Raw genomic sequence first — 17,360 nt, forward strand, 5'->3', positions numbered from 1 at the left:
TCCATTTCATGAGAAAATGGTTGTGCATTAACCAAAATGGAAGGGAATACTAGAGGAAAAGAAAATGCTAGAGGAGGACATTTTGTGGTTTGTCTTAGGAAATATAAAATTTGCTGTATAGGATTTCTGCTTTTGGCCACGATTGCATAATGGGAAGAGGTTTTACTCTTCCTTCTAAAATAAGAAAAAGAAAATAAAAATTTCAGATAAAATATATAAAATTGAGGTTATTAAGACATTGAATATAAAAAAATAAGGTAATCCAAGGGATTTAGGAAATAAATGAGGTAACTCCTCTGTTTCCCCCAGTCTAATGTCTTGAGTGAGTTTCCAAAACATGGTACAGGGGAGAGGGGATGTAGGCAAAGTCTCATATAGTTACTAATTTGAACAAAGAGAGCTGAACAACAAAAACAACAAACCTAACACATACATACACACACACACACACACACACACAGAAGAAATTAACCATAGAACATACATGCATATATGCCTACCCCATGGATACAGACAATAATGGTGAAGACTGGGATGGGGAAGGTGCAGGGTGGAGGGGGGCAAAGGAAGTGAAAATAGGGGAAGTTTATAATACTCTCAACCATATTAAAAAAATTAAAAAATACAAAATTATTTGGAATAAACATGACAAAAGATGTATAAGATCTGTATCCTAATTTCTTCAAAAATGAGCTGATAGAAATGAAAAAAGACATAAAAAATAAAGATGTGTACCATGTTCATGGATCATAATCCTATATAATAAAGGCTAATATGCAAATTATACCTACAGGCAGGAGTGTGACTGACCAGGAGTTAGATGTGCACTGACTACCAGGGGATGGGGTGGAACGTGGAAGGTACTGGTTTGAAAAACACATACAAAAGACTACCATTTCTTGACTGAAAGACTTATTGTAAATCTACAGCCATCAAGACTACGTGATGCTGCCCTGGCCTGTGTGGCTCAGTTGGTTGAGTGTTGTCCCATGCATCGAGAGGTCACCAGTTCAATTCTAGGTGAGAGCACATGCCCAAGTTTCAGTCTCCATGCCCAGTATGAGGTGTGCAGGAGGCAGCCAGGGACATTTCTTTCTTCCTTCCTCTCTTTCAAATCAATAAAAAATACTTATAAAAAAGACTGTATGTTTTTGCACAAAGACAAATATGTAGATCAATGGAAATAAATCCAAGCCTACATGTACAACTGAAATTGACAAAGATACAATGGCAATACTGAGCAGAGTTTTGTTTTTTTAAAAAAAAGTGTTGTTGAAATAATTGTATATCTATATGTATAAAGACAATTTTGATCCATGCATTCCAACTTATATAAAATAAAATAAAAATGCAGGTTTAAATGAAAACTATATGATCTAAAACATCTAGCTGACATTATAGGGAAAATATTTGTGACTTTGTGCTGGGTCAAGATTTCTAAAGTATAACATAAGGAGGGTTATCCATAAAAATGAGAAGTTGGACTTAAAGATATCTACATTTCAAAATATAGTGTGAAAAGAATAAAAAGATGAGGCACACTTTGGGGGAAAATATGTTCAAAGCACATTTCAGAAAGACTTCAATCTACAATATATAAAATAATTCTCAAAACTCAATGATATGGAAATAAACATCTCTATAGAAAAATAGAGGATCCAAGAGGGCTGCCAACAAGAAGGCAGACTAAAAGATAGTGTGTGAGTGAGAGAACAAAAGGAGAGTGTGTGGATGTGCGGGGAGTGTCTGTATTTGCGAGTGAGAGACAGCTATGTTCCAAGGGATTCTTGGGGACTGGCCGACTGGGCTCTCCTGGTTGGGCAGCCTCTACTGCTGTTGAAATCTCTCCCAGAGCAGCTGGCTCTGCCACAGAGACCACACCATTTTGAAGGGGAGAGCAGCTGTGATCTGAAGCCCAGCCTTACCTTCAACCGGGGAGACCTCGGATACCTCCCTGAACTTTACAACCGCAACATCCAGGGGCTAGCTCCCTCAGCTGCGAATCCATGAACACTGGGACTCCAGCCTCCCTGACTGTGGGCACCTAAAAAGTCTGTCCAGGGGGAGACAAAGAGGCGCAAATATGCGAATGAGCCCTGCTCCTTCTTACAGAGCAGATAGAAGGAACGGCTGAATCGAATAACATCCACCTGGAATTGATGAATTAAACACAGCTGGTGAGGCAAACTTAGGAGGGAAAGGTCAGATATCACCTAGAGCAGTGATGGGCAACCTTTTGAGCTTGGTGTGTCAAACTTCGCCAAAAAACTGAGCATAACTCGGGTAGTGTGTCACTTTGAGGAAAAAACATTATTTCGCAAATGTTTCATCCTCAGGAGCAGCAAATATTTCATCCTTGGCATGCGGCCACCTCAGCGGCCGCATGTCATCAGAAATGGCTACGCGTGTCAGTGCTGACAAGGGTGTCATAGGTTCACCATCACTGACCTAGAGAATGGTGAGATATGGGATCCAGGTTGGAGGAAGAAATGTGTGCATCAGTGAGTTGGAAGACAAGTTAGGAAAAAATACACAAGCAGAGCAGCATCTAGAAAAAGAAGAAAAAAACAACTTAAAAAACAGGAGGAGAGCCTAAGGGAACTTTGGGACAACACAAAATGAAACAACATCCGAATAATAGGGGTATCAGAAGGAGAGGAAACTGAGCAAGGAATAGAAAACCTGTTTGAATAAATAATGACAGAAAACTTCCCTGAAATATGGAAGAAAAAAAAAAAACCCACACAAGTCCAATAAGCTCACAGAGTCCCAAACAAGAAGAACCCCAAAACACCAACACCAAGACACATTATAATTAAATTGGCAAACACCAATGACAGAGTAAAAATCTTAAAGGCTGCCAGAGAGAGACAGAAAGTTACCTACAAAGGATCTCCCATTATATTATCAACTGATTTCTCAACAGAAACAAATCAGGCCAGAAGGGAATGGAATGAAATATACAAAGTCATGCAAAGAAAGGGTCTGAATCCAAGAATACTGTATCCAGCACGGCTATCATTCAAAATTGAAGGGGAAATAAGGAGCTTCAGAGACAAAAAAGAACTAAGGGAGTTTATTACCACCAAACCAGCAATGCAAGAAATGCTAAAGGGTCTGCTGTAAAAAGAAGAAATAGGAAGCAAAAAAGGAACACAGACAAAAAGAATAAAAATTGCGACAAACAAGTACCTATCAATAATAACTTTAAATGTAAATGGATTAAATGCCCCAATCAAAAGACATAAGGTAGCTGAGTGGATAAGAAAAAATGACCCATATATCTGCTGTCTACAGGAAACCCACCTCAGAACAAAGGACTCACACAGACTGAGGGTAAAGGGATGGAAAAAGTTTTTTCAGGTGAATGGAAATGAAAAAAAGCTGGGGTAGCAATATTTATATCTGACAAATTAGACCTCAAAGTGAAGGTCATAACAAGAGATAAGGAAGGTCACTTCATAATACTAAAGGAAGCAATTCAACAAGAAGATATAACTCTGGAAACCATATATGCACTCAATACAGGAGCACCAAATACATAAAAACAAAACAAAACAAAAACAACTTCTGGAGGATATCAAGGGAGAGATTGACAGCAATACAGTCATAGTAGGGGACTTTAATACCCCACTAACACCACTGGAAAAATCCTCTAAATAAAAAATCAGCAAAGAAACATCAATCCTAAATGACTCACTAGATCAGATGGAATTAATTGACATCTTCAGAACATTTCACCCCAAAACCACAGAATATACAGTCTTCTCAAGTGTACATGTGTCATTTTCAAAGATAGACCACATATTGGGACACAGGAAAAGTCTCTTAAAATTCAAGAAGATAGAAATCATATCAAGCATCTTCTTAGATCACAATGGCATAAAACCAGAAATCAACTACAATAAAAACAATTAAAAAAAATCAAACACCTGTAGGCTAAATAGCATGCTATTAAACAGTGATTGGGTTACTAAAGAGATCAAAGAAGAAATAAAAAGCATCATGGCAACAAATGACAATGAAAACACAACAATTCAAAATCTATGGGACACAGTCTTGAGAGAGATCATAGCTCTACAAGCCTATCTCAAAAAAAACAAGAAAAAAATGGTAACTACCTAACCCTACAACTCAAAGAGTTTAAAAGAGAGCAACAAGAAAAGCCCAGTGTTAGCAGAAGGAAGGAATTAATAAAGATCAGAGTGGAGATAAATGACATAGAGACCAAAAAAAAAAAAAAAAGAAAAAAAGAAGAAAAAAACACACACAACAATACAAAAGATCAACAAAACCAAGATCTGGTTCCTTGAAAGGATAAACAAGGTTGATCAACCTCTAGCCAGGCTCACCAAGAAGCAAAGAGAGAGGACCCAAATAAACAAAATCAGAAATGAAAGATGTGAAGTAACAACTGATCCCACAGAAATACAAACGATTATGAAAAAATAATATGAACAACTCTATTCCAACAAAATGGACAACCTAGATGAAATGGACATATTCTTAGAAAAATACAAGCTCCCAAAACTCAATCAAGAAGAATTAAAAAACCTGAATAGGCCAATAACTACCAAATAAATTGAAGCAGCAATAAAAAATCTTCCAGCAAACAAAAGCCCTGGACCAGTTGGCTTGACATAGGAGTTCTACCAAGCATTCAAAGAAGCACTAAAATATAACCTCTTCAGACTATTCCAAAAAATTCAAGATGAAGGCACACTTCCAAGCTCTTTCTATGAAGTCAGCATTACCCTAATCCCAAAACCAGATAAAGACACCACACAAAAAAAAGAGAACTGCAAGACAATATCCTTGATGAACATAGATGCTAAAATCCTCAACAAAATTCTAGCAAATTGGATTCAGCATTACATTATAAATCCACACCATGACCAAGTGGGATTTATCCTGGGGATGCAAGGATGGTACAATAACCACAAATCAATAAGTGTGATACATCACATAAACACACTGAGAGACAAAAATCACATAATCTTATCAATCGATGAAGAAAAAATATTTGGCAAAATCCAACACTCTTTCTTGATAAAAAATCTCAGCAAAGTTGGAATAGATGGATCATACCTCAACATAATAAAAGCCATATATGACAAACCTAAAGCCAACATCATACTCAATGGGCAAAATCTAAACTCATTTTCCCTAAGAACAGGAACAAGACAAGGATGCCCACTTTTACCACTCCTGTTCAATATAGTACTGGAAGTGCTAGCCATAGCAATCAGACAAGAAGAAGAAATAAAAGGCATCCAAATTGAAAAAGAAGAGGTAAAACTGTCCTTATTTGCATATGACATGATACTATACATAGAAAACCCCAAACACTCCATCAAAAAACTACTAGACCTAATAAATGAATTTGGCAATGTAGCAGGATAAAAAATTAACACCCATAAATCTATGGCCTTTTTACTAGTATACACCAACAATGAACTCACAGAAAGAGAAATGAAGAAAAAAAAAAATCCCATTTACCATTGCACCAAAAAAAATTAAGATACATAGGAATAAACTTAATTAAGGACATAAAAAACCTGTACTCGGAAAACTATAGGACATTGAAAAAAGAGATAGAGGAAGACATAAACAAATGGAAGAACATACCATGTTCATGGATTGGTAGAATCAACATAATTAAAATGTCCATACTACCCAAAGCAATCTACAGATTCAATGCAATACCTATTAAAATACCAAGGACATATTTCAAAGATCTAGAACAAGCTCTCCAAAAATTTATCTGGAATAAAAAAAGACCCCAAATAGCCACAGCAATCCGGAGAAAGAAGAACAAAGTTGGAGGGATCACGATACCAGATATCAAGTTATATTACTAAGTCATGGTTCTCAAAACTCCTGGTACTGGCACAAGAATATACATATAGACCAATGGAACAGAGCAGAGAACCCAGAATCTACCCAAGTTGATTATGCTCAATTAATGTATGACAAGGGAGGCCAGAGCATACAATGGAGTTGAAACAGTCTCTTTAATAAATGGTGCTGGGAAATTTGGACAGATACATGAAAAAAAAAAATGAAACTAGACCACCAACTTACACCATACACAAAAACTCAAAATGGCTAAAGAACTTGAATGTAAGATGAGAAACCATAAAAATCCTACAAGACTCATTAGGCAGCAAAATAGCAGACATATGTCATAGTGATATCTTTACAGACACAGCTCCTAGGACAAAGGAGACTAAGGAGAAAATAAACAAATGGAACTACATCAAAATAAAAAGCTTCTGCACAGCAAAAGAAACCATCAACTAAACAACAAGAAAGCCCACTGCATGGGAGAACATATTTGGCAATGATATTTTTTATAAGGGTTTAATCTCCAAAATTTACAGAGAACTCATACAACTTAACAAAAGGAAGATAAATGATCCAATCAAAAAAATGGGCAAAGGATCTAAAGAGACACTTTTCAAAAGAGGACATACAGAAGGCCCAGAGACATATGAAAAAATGCTCAAAGTCACTAATCATCTGAGAGTTGCAAATCAAAACAACAATGAGATACCATCTCACACCTATCAGAATGGCTATCATCAACAAATCAACAAACAACAAGTGCTGGCAAGGATGTGGAGAAAAAGGAAACCCTCGTGCACTGCTGATGGGAATGCAGACTGGTGCAGCCACTGTGGAAGACAGTATGGAGTTTCCTCAAAAAGTTTAAAATGGAACTCCCATTTGACCTAGTGATCCCACTTCTAGGAATATATCCCAAAAAACCAGAAACACCAATCAGAAAGGATATATGCACCCCTATGTTCATAGCAGCACAATTTACAATAGCTAAGATTTGGAAACAGCCTAAGTGCCCATCAGCAGATGAATGGATTAAAAAACTGTGGTACATGTACACAATGGAATAATATGCCACTGTAAAAAAGAAGGAACTTTTACCATTTACAACAGCATGGATGGAACTGGAGAGCATTATGCTAAGCGAAATAAGCCAGTCATAGAAAGATAAATATAACGTGATCTCACTCATATGTGGAATATATACTGAGTGGCCATATTATTATGATCTCTGAATGCAATAATCTGGCTTCTGAAATAATCTGGCTTCTCACTCACTATGTGTGTGTGTGTGTGTGTGTGTGTGTGTGTGTGTGTGTGTGTATATATATATATATATATATATATATATTAGAGGCCCGGTGCATGAATTCGTGCAAGGGTGGAGTCCAGCCAGCCTGGCCAGGGGTAGGGGACATGGGCAGTTGGCCGGCCTGCCTGCTGGTCAAACTCCTGGTCGAGGGGACAATTTGCATATTAGCCTTTTATTATATAGGATATACACTGAGTGGCCAGATTATTATGTGTTCAGAGATCATAATAATCTGGCCACTCAATGTAATAATCAACATAATTTGATAAACAAGATTGATAGATCTAGAGACAAATAGTAGGGGAGGGAGGGTTAGAGAGCAACCAAAGGACTTATATGTATGCATATTAGCATAACCAATGGACACAGACACTTGGGCTGTGGGGGCCTGCCGGAGGTGGGAATGGCTGGGCGGGGGGGGGGGGGGGGTCAGTAGGGGGCAAAGGATACATATGTAAAACTTTAAACAATAAAAAAAACAAAAAATAGAGAAAAGACTTAGATAGACACTTGAACAGAAAAGGTACTGCATGGCAAATAAGCACGTGAATAGATTCTCAACATTATTAAGTATTAGAAAAATACAAATTAAATACAACTACTACTTGAATGGCTATAATTTTAAGAGACTGATGATTCCAGTTATTGATGAAGATGTGGAGGGACTGGAATTCTCATATATATTGATAGACATGTAAATATTCAAACAACTTTGATAAATGAATTGTCAGTTTATAAAGTATTAAACATATACCAAGCATATTATCCAGACATCCTATCCCTTGGTATTTTTACCCCAAAGAAATATAAGTGTTTATGGGAACCTTAATCAGAGTACGCTGGATGTTCAAGGCCAACTTGTATGTGGGATTCTGTCTAGAGCTGTGGTTCTCAACATGGGCACATGCCCCATAAGTGGGCAATTTGATTTTTAAGGAGGGAAATTCGAGAATGAGTTATTAACAGTGAACTCATTAACAGTGAGTTATTAACAGTGAAAAAAAAATTTTTTCTTACGGTTCTAGGGTCCTCATATATAATATATAAATACATATTGTGACATATTTATGCATTTTAGTTCTCTATTATATGCTTTGAACATTTATTTGCTATTTTTTCATATCACTTCATAGTATTTGAATTTTTTTAACAATTTCTTAGTGATTTCTTCCTCAGTACTTCAACTGTCCTTTCGTTCCTATATTTTTCTCTTTCATGGATGCCATGTTCTTTGAAAGCTTGTTTAGACCAAGTTAATGGCCTTGTAGGCTTCCTCCACATGAATAGGAGTTCACTTTTTGAATAATAAGAATTATATGTCACAGGGGGATCATCAGGATTTTAGAGATGCTTTGGTGGAACATGGCCAAAAAAGGTTGGGGACCACTGGTTTAGAGTATGCCTGTTGTTCAAGGCCAATCTGAGCAAGGACACATCAGATTTCCTGTATACTCTGTGGAGGCATGCCTTTCTGTAGCCAAAATATTGATTTTACTATTTGCAAGAAGCCTCTTTTGTCTAAGTTGGTATAAACATGTGTTACTGACCAGCCGGTGTTAGGTAGAATTGTACACCTAAAACCATATAATTTTATTAACCAATATCACTCCAATAAATTCAATATAAATAAATATGAAATACACCAACTATAGATGTTTAAATTATGAAAATGAATATATAAAGAAAAATATATTATCTAAGAATCAAGTCATTGTCCTTATATTTACAGTTTATACTTTTAATATTAATTAAATATTGACAGTTCTAGACTATGAAGAACTATCAAAAGATACCGAAAGGAGTATCCAGTGAGAAAGAAGAAATTTCAAGACAGTGTGATATCCTGGAAGCCAATTGATAGAGCTATTTGAGAAGTAGGAGAAGGATCAACTATGTCAATTGCAATTGAGAGAAATCCATAAAGTGAAATGAAGACACAGAGTCTTTGGGCATACCAGCCAGTGCAGACATCAGGACAAAACAGTAATGCACAAGATGCTTGACTAGGTAATGCACAAGAAAGAAATTAGAGCTATAAAGAAGAGAAAATGCAGCAGAAACAAGAAAGAGGTAGAGTAAAGGGAGTGGAACTTTTCATTTTATTTTTTTAAGTTTGGGCAAGTAACAATGTAACTGCTTTTAATGAAAATGATAGAGAGGGGAAAAAGTGTTGATCCTGGAGAGAGAAAATAAATAATAAAATGGTTTTCCTGAATGGAAGAAATCTATTCAGAAGGAAAGGAACATAGATATTAATTAGGAACATATAGTTCATATATAGCATAGGTGGGAAGGCAGAATATATCATTCAAATGCAGATGGATGGATAGATGTATAGGAGACGGTGGGAGTTCTTTTATGATCTATGTTCTCAGGAAATCAGGCAGAAAACTCAGCAGATAAAAGTGAGAATTAGGAAGGTTGGTTGTTTAATTATTATCTGATAGAAGAGAAAGTAAGAAGTAGTAGTGAGAACAATGGAAAATTAATAAACTATGAAAAAAACAAAGGAAACTAAAGGCCCAACTGTATGTAGCAGTATAGATTTAAAATGAATTTGGTTTAAAGTTTTTACAAATATCTTTGCACTTAAGAAATATTTTAAAATATTTTTCGGAGTTTAGTTTCCAACTAAGGTTTAATAAGTAATATAATATTTGCATTTTGTGAAATAAAATCAATGATTTGCATATTTGTGCCTTGCCTACACTTAATTTGATTTATAGTGCTAACATATTTTATTGGGAACTTTGATTGTTTTGAGATGTTTTATTTTAAAAAATAGCATCCTTCTTGTTGATAGGAAAAAAGCATTCAAATGGCACATTGTACTTTAACAGTATTTAACTAAAGCTATTTAGTATGCCAGCCACAATTCTTCAAACAAGTAAAATGGCTCTAGAAACTGGTAATCTAAAGTACATGGTTTGGGTTAAATTTATTTCCATTATTATTCATAGAAAAAATAGAATGGTAATCAATTCAAGAGTGATAGTAAAAATGCTGGTGCAATATTTGTCAGAATTATATCAGTTTCCATTTATAGACTTACTAGATTCCAACGTTGGTTATAATGAATAATATTAGGATTAATTATGTAATGGATTTTAGTAACAGAATTAATAGAATTGAATGACATAATTGATTTGAATAGCTAATTATACTCTAATCTTAATAATTCTGAATCTAGGACATCAAGGTTTAAATACAGAGCTAATACCTAATAAGATAGATGTGACTAATTAAAAAGGAAAGTAAATCTAATTCCTTCATGTTTTATAGGGTCCTTTACTGTTTTCACTAATGAAGCAATAATTACAAGCATGAATCAGCTACATTTTCTTTAAGTATTAAGAATATTTTTATTAAACAAAGTTATACTGCAAGCAAATATCTGACTTGTTCCAAAAAGCCACTGCTTTAAAGTGCTGTCTCATCTCTGGCTTGAGAATCATCTCTTGTTCTTGAAAGGTCTTTCAGCCCAACTTGCACACCCTTGTCAGGTGACAGTAGCAAAGGTTGTGGGTAAATCATTAGAAATAGCATTTAAAAGAAGATGCTCAGGCCTAGTAGTTCTAGGCCCAGCTGGGTTAATAAGAGACACAGTTGTAGAATAGGGATTCAAGTATGTTTTTCTGGGTGTGGATCTTAGGGTAGTTTTAAGATCTGGTGGTATATTTTTAGCTATTTTTTTTTCTTTATGGTGAATCTAGAGGTTTCCTATCACAAGCAGAGTGTTTTGCTGGTGGAAAAGCTGAATGAGATTCTGTTTCTTGGTATTTAACAAAAAAAAATTCTGAAAAAGGAATATTAAACATAGATTGTTGCCTTGAGTTTCAGAGGTGTATTGTATACACTTTTTGATCCAAGCCATCAGGTCATCCAACTGGTAACACTGTCTGGATCTTTATTGAACAACTTCCATTTCTTTGCTTTTGATACCCAGAGTGTTTTCCATTGATTGTAACAGTTGATGTTCATGGGTTGGTGTTTGAAAATATCACATAAAGAGGTTTCTCATTAAAATTCTGTTGACTTTTCCTTCTGTGCTACTTAGTAAGTTCATCAGTTTCTTTTGTACATCATCCAGGACTTCCTGTTGAACCTCATTTTGTTTTCCATTTGTTCTTCAGATCCAAGCCAGTGCTCGGTTTATGCAAATGTCCCCGGAACATGATTCTTCCTTCTAGACTGTTTACTTTCTGAGTTCTTACCTGTTCCTGGAGCAATTTAAGAGATTCATTCAATTGATCAGATTTAATTGCCTTAAGATAGTCTGCAGAGTCTGAAGTATTGACCCAGTGGAAAATAGTAGTGAAATACAGTCAAGCATCCTTACATTGGAAATCTGTCCTATTCTGAGCTGAATTTGTTCTAATTCCTTCCCCAAATTTTTTAGTTTAATTTTATTTCCTTTAAAATTTTGGATGAGGTCCGTAGAGTTCATCTGTAGTTTAGAATTGTCATCACTGTATCTAAAGTTGTTGAAGTTGTTTCTGAAGTAGGGTTGACTCACCCTGCATATTATGTACCATGGTCATCACCTGATGTTCCAGTCTTCCATTTTCTTGTGTTGTTGTTTTTTTAGGTTTTTAAAATAACATTTATTTTTTTTAAAAGTTAACATGCACTTATAATAGGAAATTGAAAAACCCAAGCAAAGAACAAACTCATCTATTACTACAAGCAGTTTACAGTTTGACATGTCCTTCTAAGTCGCCTGTGTACCCACACAACTAAGCTTCCATTTTTATGTAATTAAGATGGTACAGTATGAATCATGCTTTTTCACACATCATGAATATTTACCATTTCAAAGTCCCCAAACTACCGAACTATGTGAGTTAACTTGTTTTAATTTATTGTGCTCTTGCTCAAACTGATTCATATTAACACCTCTAACCTCATTACCAATGCTAGATGTTGGCAAAATTGTGAATAAAATCTGACATTTTGACTTAATGCATTGATTTTTTAGACCAGTTTTATTTTTTGTTTTTAATTGAATTTATTGGGGTGACATTGGTTCAAAAATCATATAGATTTCAAGTGTACAATCAACAAACATGATCTGCACACTGCATTATGCACCCATCATCCAAAGCAAAGTCTCTTTCTGTCCCCATTAATCCTCCCTTTGCCCACCTACATATAGGCCCACCCCCTTTCCCTCTGGCTATCACCACATTATTGTCTGTATGTATTTGTTATATGTTTTTAATACATTGATTTCAATATTGTTTTCTATATGATGTGTGAAAAATTATGAATGTTTTCTTTAAACATATCCTCATCATTAGTTTCTAATCTAGTAGATTTTTTTTATTTTTGTCTTGAAGCTTCATGAGGTCTACATCTTTGACAACAATGAATCCATCATCTTATAATACTTTCTTTTTAGATTGCTATTTTCCATATTCTTCTCATAATGACATCACGGATAGACAAAGGTTGTAAAATACTATGAACAACTATATACCAACAAGCCAGAAAATGTGGATGAAATGGATAAATTTTAGAAAAATATAATCTTCTAAAATGGAATCAGGAAGAATCAGAAAACCTCTATAGGTCAATAACAATTGATGCAACTGAAGGAATAAAAACAAAACAAAACAAAAATCAAACAAACAAATAAAACAAAACAAAAACCTCTCAGCAAACAAAAGCCCTGGTCTGTCCAGATAGTTTCACAGGGGTTTCATCAAACATTACAAAAAGAACTAACACCTATCCTCTTCAAACTATTCCAAAAAATCAAAGAGGAGGAAACACTTCCAAACTCTTTCTATGAAGCCAGCATTACCCTAAATCCAAAACCAGATAAAGATACTATAATGAGAGAGAATTACAGGCCAATATCCCTGATGAACATAGATGTTAAAATCCTCAACAAAATATTAGCAAGTATGATCCAGCAATACATTAAAAATATCATACACTATGACCAATAGGGATTTATTTCAGGATGTAAGTCTGGTACAATATTCGCAAATCAATTAACATTATATATCACATAAATGAATTGAAAGACAAAAATAACATGATCATACCAATAAACGCAGAAAAAGCATTCAACAACATCCAACACCCATTTTTGTTAAAAACTCTCAGCAAAGTGGGATTAGAGGGATCATATCTCAATAAAATAAAAGCCATATATGACAAACCTACAGTCAACATTATACTCAACTAGCTTTCCCGTTGCAGGAAAAAATCCTGCAATAGGATTTCCTGCTGCACTCTACCCTGCCTCCGTTCCTCCCTTGTTCACCCGCCTCACCTTCTCCTCCAGCCCGTCTGCGTTTCCCTTCTCTCCAGCCCCGCCTCCGCCCCGCCCTTGTCCCCCGCCCCGCCCTTGGCCCCCGCCTCACCTTCTCCTCCAGCCCGCCCGAGTTTCCCTTCACCCCCGGCCCCGCCTCCACTCGACCTTTATCACCCGCCTCGCCTTCTCCTCACCTCCGCTCCGCCCGCCCCGCCTTCTCCTCCAGCCCGCCCGCGTTTCCCTTCACCCCCGGCCCCGCCTCCGCCCCGCCCGCCCCGCCTTCTCTTCCAGCCCGCCCTTGTTTTCCTTCACCCCTGGCTCCGCCTCCGCCCCGCCCTTGTCACCCGCCCCGCCTTCTCCTCCAGCCCACCCGCGTTTCCCTTCACCCGGGGCCCCGCCTCCGCCCCGCCCTTCTCCTTCCTCCGGCCCCGCCTCCGCCCCGCCCTTCTCCCCCGGCCCCGCCTCCGCCCCGCCCTTCTCCTTCCCCCCGGCCCCACCTCCGCCCCGCCCTCCCCCCCCCCCCTTGCTTGCTTTTTCGAAGCTTTACTCCCTTCTGCAGCTGTTGGCTTCTTTGGACGCTGTCTTGATATGCAAATTAGCCGCCATCTTTGTTGGGGCAATTTGCATACTCATCCTGATTGGTTGGTGGGCGTGGCTTGGCTGGTGGGCGTGGCTTAGGTGTAGCGAAGGTGCGGTCAATTTGCATATTTGTCTATTATTAGATTAGATAGGCAAACACTAAAATCAATTCCTCAAAGAACAGGAACAAGACAGGGATGTCCCCTATCACCACTCTTATTCAACATAATACTGGAAGTGCTAGCCACAGTGAACAGACAAAAAGAAAATATAAAAGGCATCTAAATTGGAAAAGAGGAAGTAAAGCTGTCATTATTTGCAGATGACATGATATTGTACATAGAAAACAATAAAGTCTCCACCAAAATCTACTAGAGTTAGTAGATGAATTTGGCAATATAACAGGATACAAACTTAATGCAGATAAATTGATGGCATTTTTATACATCAATAATGAATTCTCAGAAAGAGAATCTAAACAAATAATCCCATTTACCATTGAAAAAAATTAAAATACTTAGGAATGAACTTAACCAAGGAGTAAAAGACTTGTATTTGGAGAACTACAAGATGTTGAAAAAAAGATAGAGGAAGACATAAACAAGTGGTAGAATATACCATGTTCATGAATTGGTAGAATCACTATCATTAAAATGTCTATAGAGCCCCCAAAAATCTATGGATTAAATGCATTTCCTATTAAAATATCAATGGCATATTTCACAGATCTAGAACAAATATTCCAAAAATTCATATGGAACCCAAAAAGACCTGGAATAGCTACAGCAATCTTGAGAAAGAAGAACAAAGTTGGAGACATCACAATACCAAATATCAAGTTATACTACAATCCACTGTGCACAAAACAGCTTGGTACTGGCACAAGAACAGACATATAGATCAATGGGACAGAACAGAGACCTGAGAAATTGACACAAGCCATTATGCAAAATTAATATTTGACAAAGGAGGCAAGAGCATACAATGGAGTCAAGACGGTCTCTTTAATAAATGGTGTTGGGGTAATTGGACAGATACATGCAAAAAAATGAAACTAGATCACCAACTTATACCATATACAAGAATAAACTCAAAATAATAAAAGGCTTAAATGTAATTTGTTAAATCATAAAAACACTAGAAGAAACCATAGACAGCAAAATCTCAGACATCTCTCATAGTAATATGTTTAGAGATACATCTCCTTGTACAAGGAAAACTAAGGAGAAAATAAACAAATGGGACTACGTCAAAATAAAAGCTTCTGCACAGCAAAAGAAACCATCAACAAAATGAAAAGGGATCCCACTTTATGGGAGAACTTATTTGGCAATGATACATCTGATAAATGGTTAATATCCAAACTATATAAAGAACTCATACAACTTAACAAAAGGAAGACAAACAATCCAATTTAAAAATGGGCAAAGTACCTAGACACTTCTCCAAAATGAACATACAGATGGCCAAGAGACATATGAAAAAATACTCAAAGTCACTCATCATCAAAGAGATGCAAATTAAAATAATAATAAGGTATCACCTCACACCTTTCAGAATGGCTGCCATGATCAAATCAACAAATAACAAGTGCTATTGATGAAGTAGATAAAAGGGAACCCTAATACACTGCTGTTGGGAATGCAGCCACTGTGGAAAATATGGAGTTTCCTCAAAACATGAAATATGGAACTATAATTTGACCCAGTGATCTCACTTCTAGGAATATATCCTAGGAAAACTGGATACACCAATCAGAAATAATGTATTCACCCCTAGGTTCATAGCAGCACAATTTGCAAAAACTAAGATCTGGAAACAGCCCAAGTGCCCATCAGCAGATGAGTTGATAAAAAAGCTGTGGTACATTTGCACCATGGAATACCATGCAGCAGTAATAAAGAAGGATCTCTTACCCCTTGAGACAATATGGAGGGACCTGAAGAGTATTAATGCTAAGCGAAATAAGTAATTCAGAGAAAGACAAGTATCACATGATCTCACTTATATGTGGAATCTAATGAATAAAATAAACTGATGAACAAAATAGAACCAGAGACATAGAAGCATGAAACAGACTGTTGAATCTCAGAGAGAAGGCAGTCGTTGGTCGGTGGGTGGATGGGAAGAGATTAACCAAAGAACTTATATTCATATATGCATAACCCAAGGACACAGACAATAGTGGAGGTCTGGGGTGGGGTGGAGGGGGCTGGCTAGAAGGGGTCAATGGGGAAAAAAATGGACATAGGTAATATTTTCAACAATGTAGATTAAAATGTAACAACAACCCCTCCTCCCCACAACCCCCTGAGCTAATACATGTTTGCTTTCCAAACCATACACTATACATTTGCAATTGCTGCTGGATGAGGAAACTGAATGTATTCTAGATGATGACATCATATGTCTAAATCTATTTGCTTGAAAATCTGAGTTAGTTTACCAATCTCATATTTGGACAGCTAATCAATCTGTTCAGCTAAATAAATATTCTTTTCCATTAGAAGTTTTATCTCCAATTCTTATTCTTTTATTTCTTTCAGTAATATCTCAGTTTCAGCTTTAGATAAGTCATGCTTTTCACTTCCATGTTCTAAATTAAGATTCTGAACTTTTGTTACTTGAAAAATATCAGAATGTTCTGCTTGAATGTGCTGGTTGTATTCAGGCAACTGGGTTTTGATTTGTTCTATTATGTTTTGCAAATTCTTAATTTCCTCATCTTTCATGGAAAAGAGCTGAAGTGTATTTAATATTCATTTGCTCATGCTAATGTTGAAGATCACCCATTTCCTGTCTCTGCTCTTGTATGGATTGCAGTAGTTGCATTTTACACTCCTTTTGATCTTCAAATATCTTTTGATGATATCCCATTTCTACTTCAAGATTACCTTTTATTGTATCCTGTTGAGATACCTTAGATTCTAGTTTTGTAATAGTGTCTAGTGTTTTAGGGTCAACCACAGGTGCAGTTTGACTATGTTGTTCTCTCACCTGGTCCAGTTCTTCTTTGATATGACTATTTTCATCTTTCATGGATGCAAGACTTGTGTCTTTTTTGTCTATGTTTTGCTGAAATTTTTTCATTTTTCTTTAAGGTTTGAGGATATTTATCTAATTCCTCTTAGAGCTATGAACTTCCTTTAAGTTTGTCAGTAAAAATGTCCTCATTTATCTGGTCTGTTCTCTCCTTGAAACATTTCTCTAATTTTCTGCTGAAGATAGTTTTTTATTTATGTATTCAATTCTAACCACATGCTTTTCTTTTTTAATTTTTATTTTTTGACTCTTTTTCTTTATTGATTAAGGTATTACATAAGTGTCCTTATCCTCCCATTGCCCGCACCCCCCTCCCCG

At 36.4% G+C, this 17,360-nt stretch overlaps 1 pseudogene; it reads right to left on the reverse strand.

The window, feature by feature from the left end:
- Nucleotides 1–17,360, reverse strand: part of LOC129150097 (thyroid receptor-interacting protein 11-like) — a 77,531-nt pseudogene that overhangs the window by 34,481 nt on the left and 25,690 nt on the right.

Source organism: Eptesicus fuscus, chromosome 8, assembly GCF_027574615.1.
Source record: "Eptesicus fuscus isolate TK198812 chromosome 8, DD_ASM_mEF_20220401, whole genome shotgun sequence".
Taxonomy (NCBI): domain Eukaryota; kingdom Metazoa; phylum Chordata; class Mammalia; order Chiroptera; family Vespertilionidae; genus Eptesicus; species Eptesicus fuscus.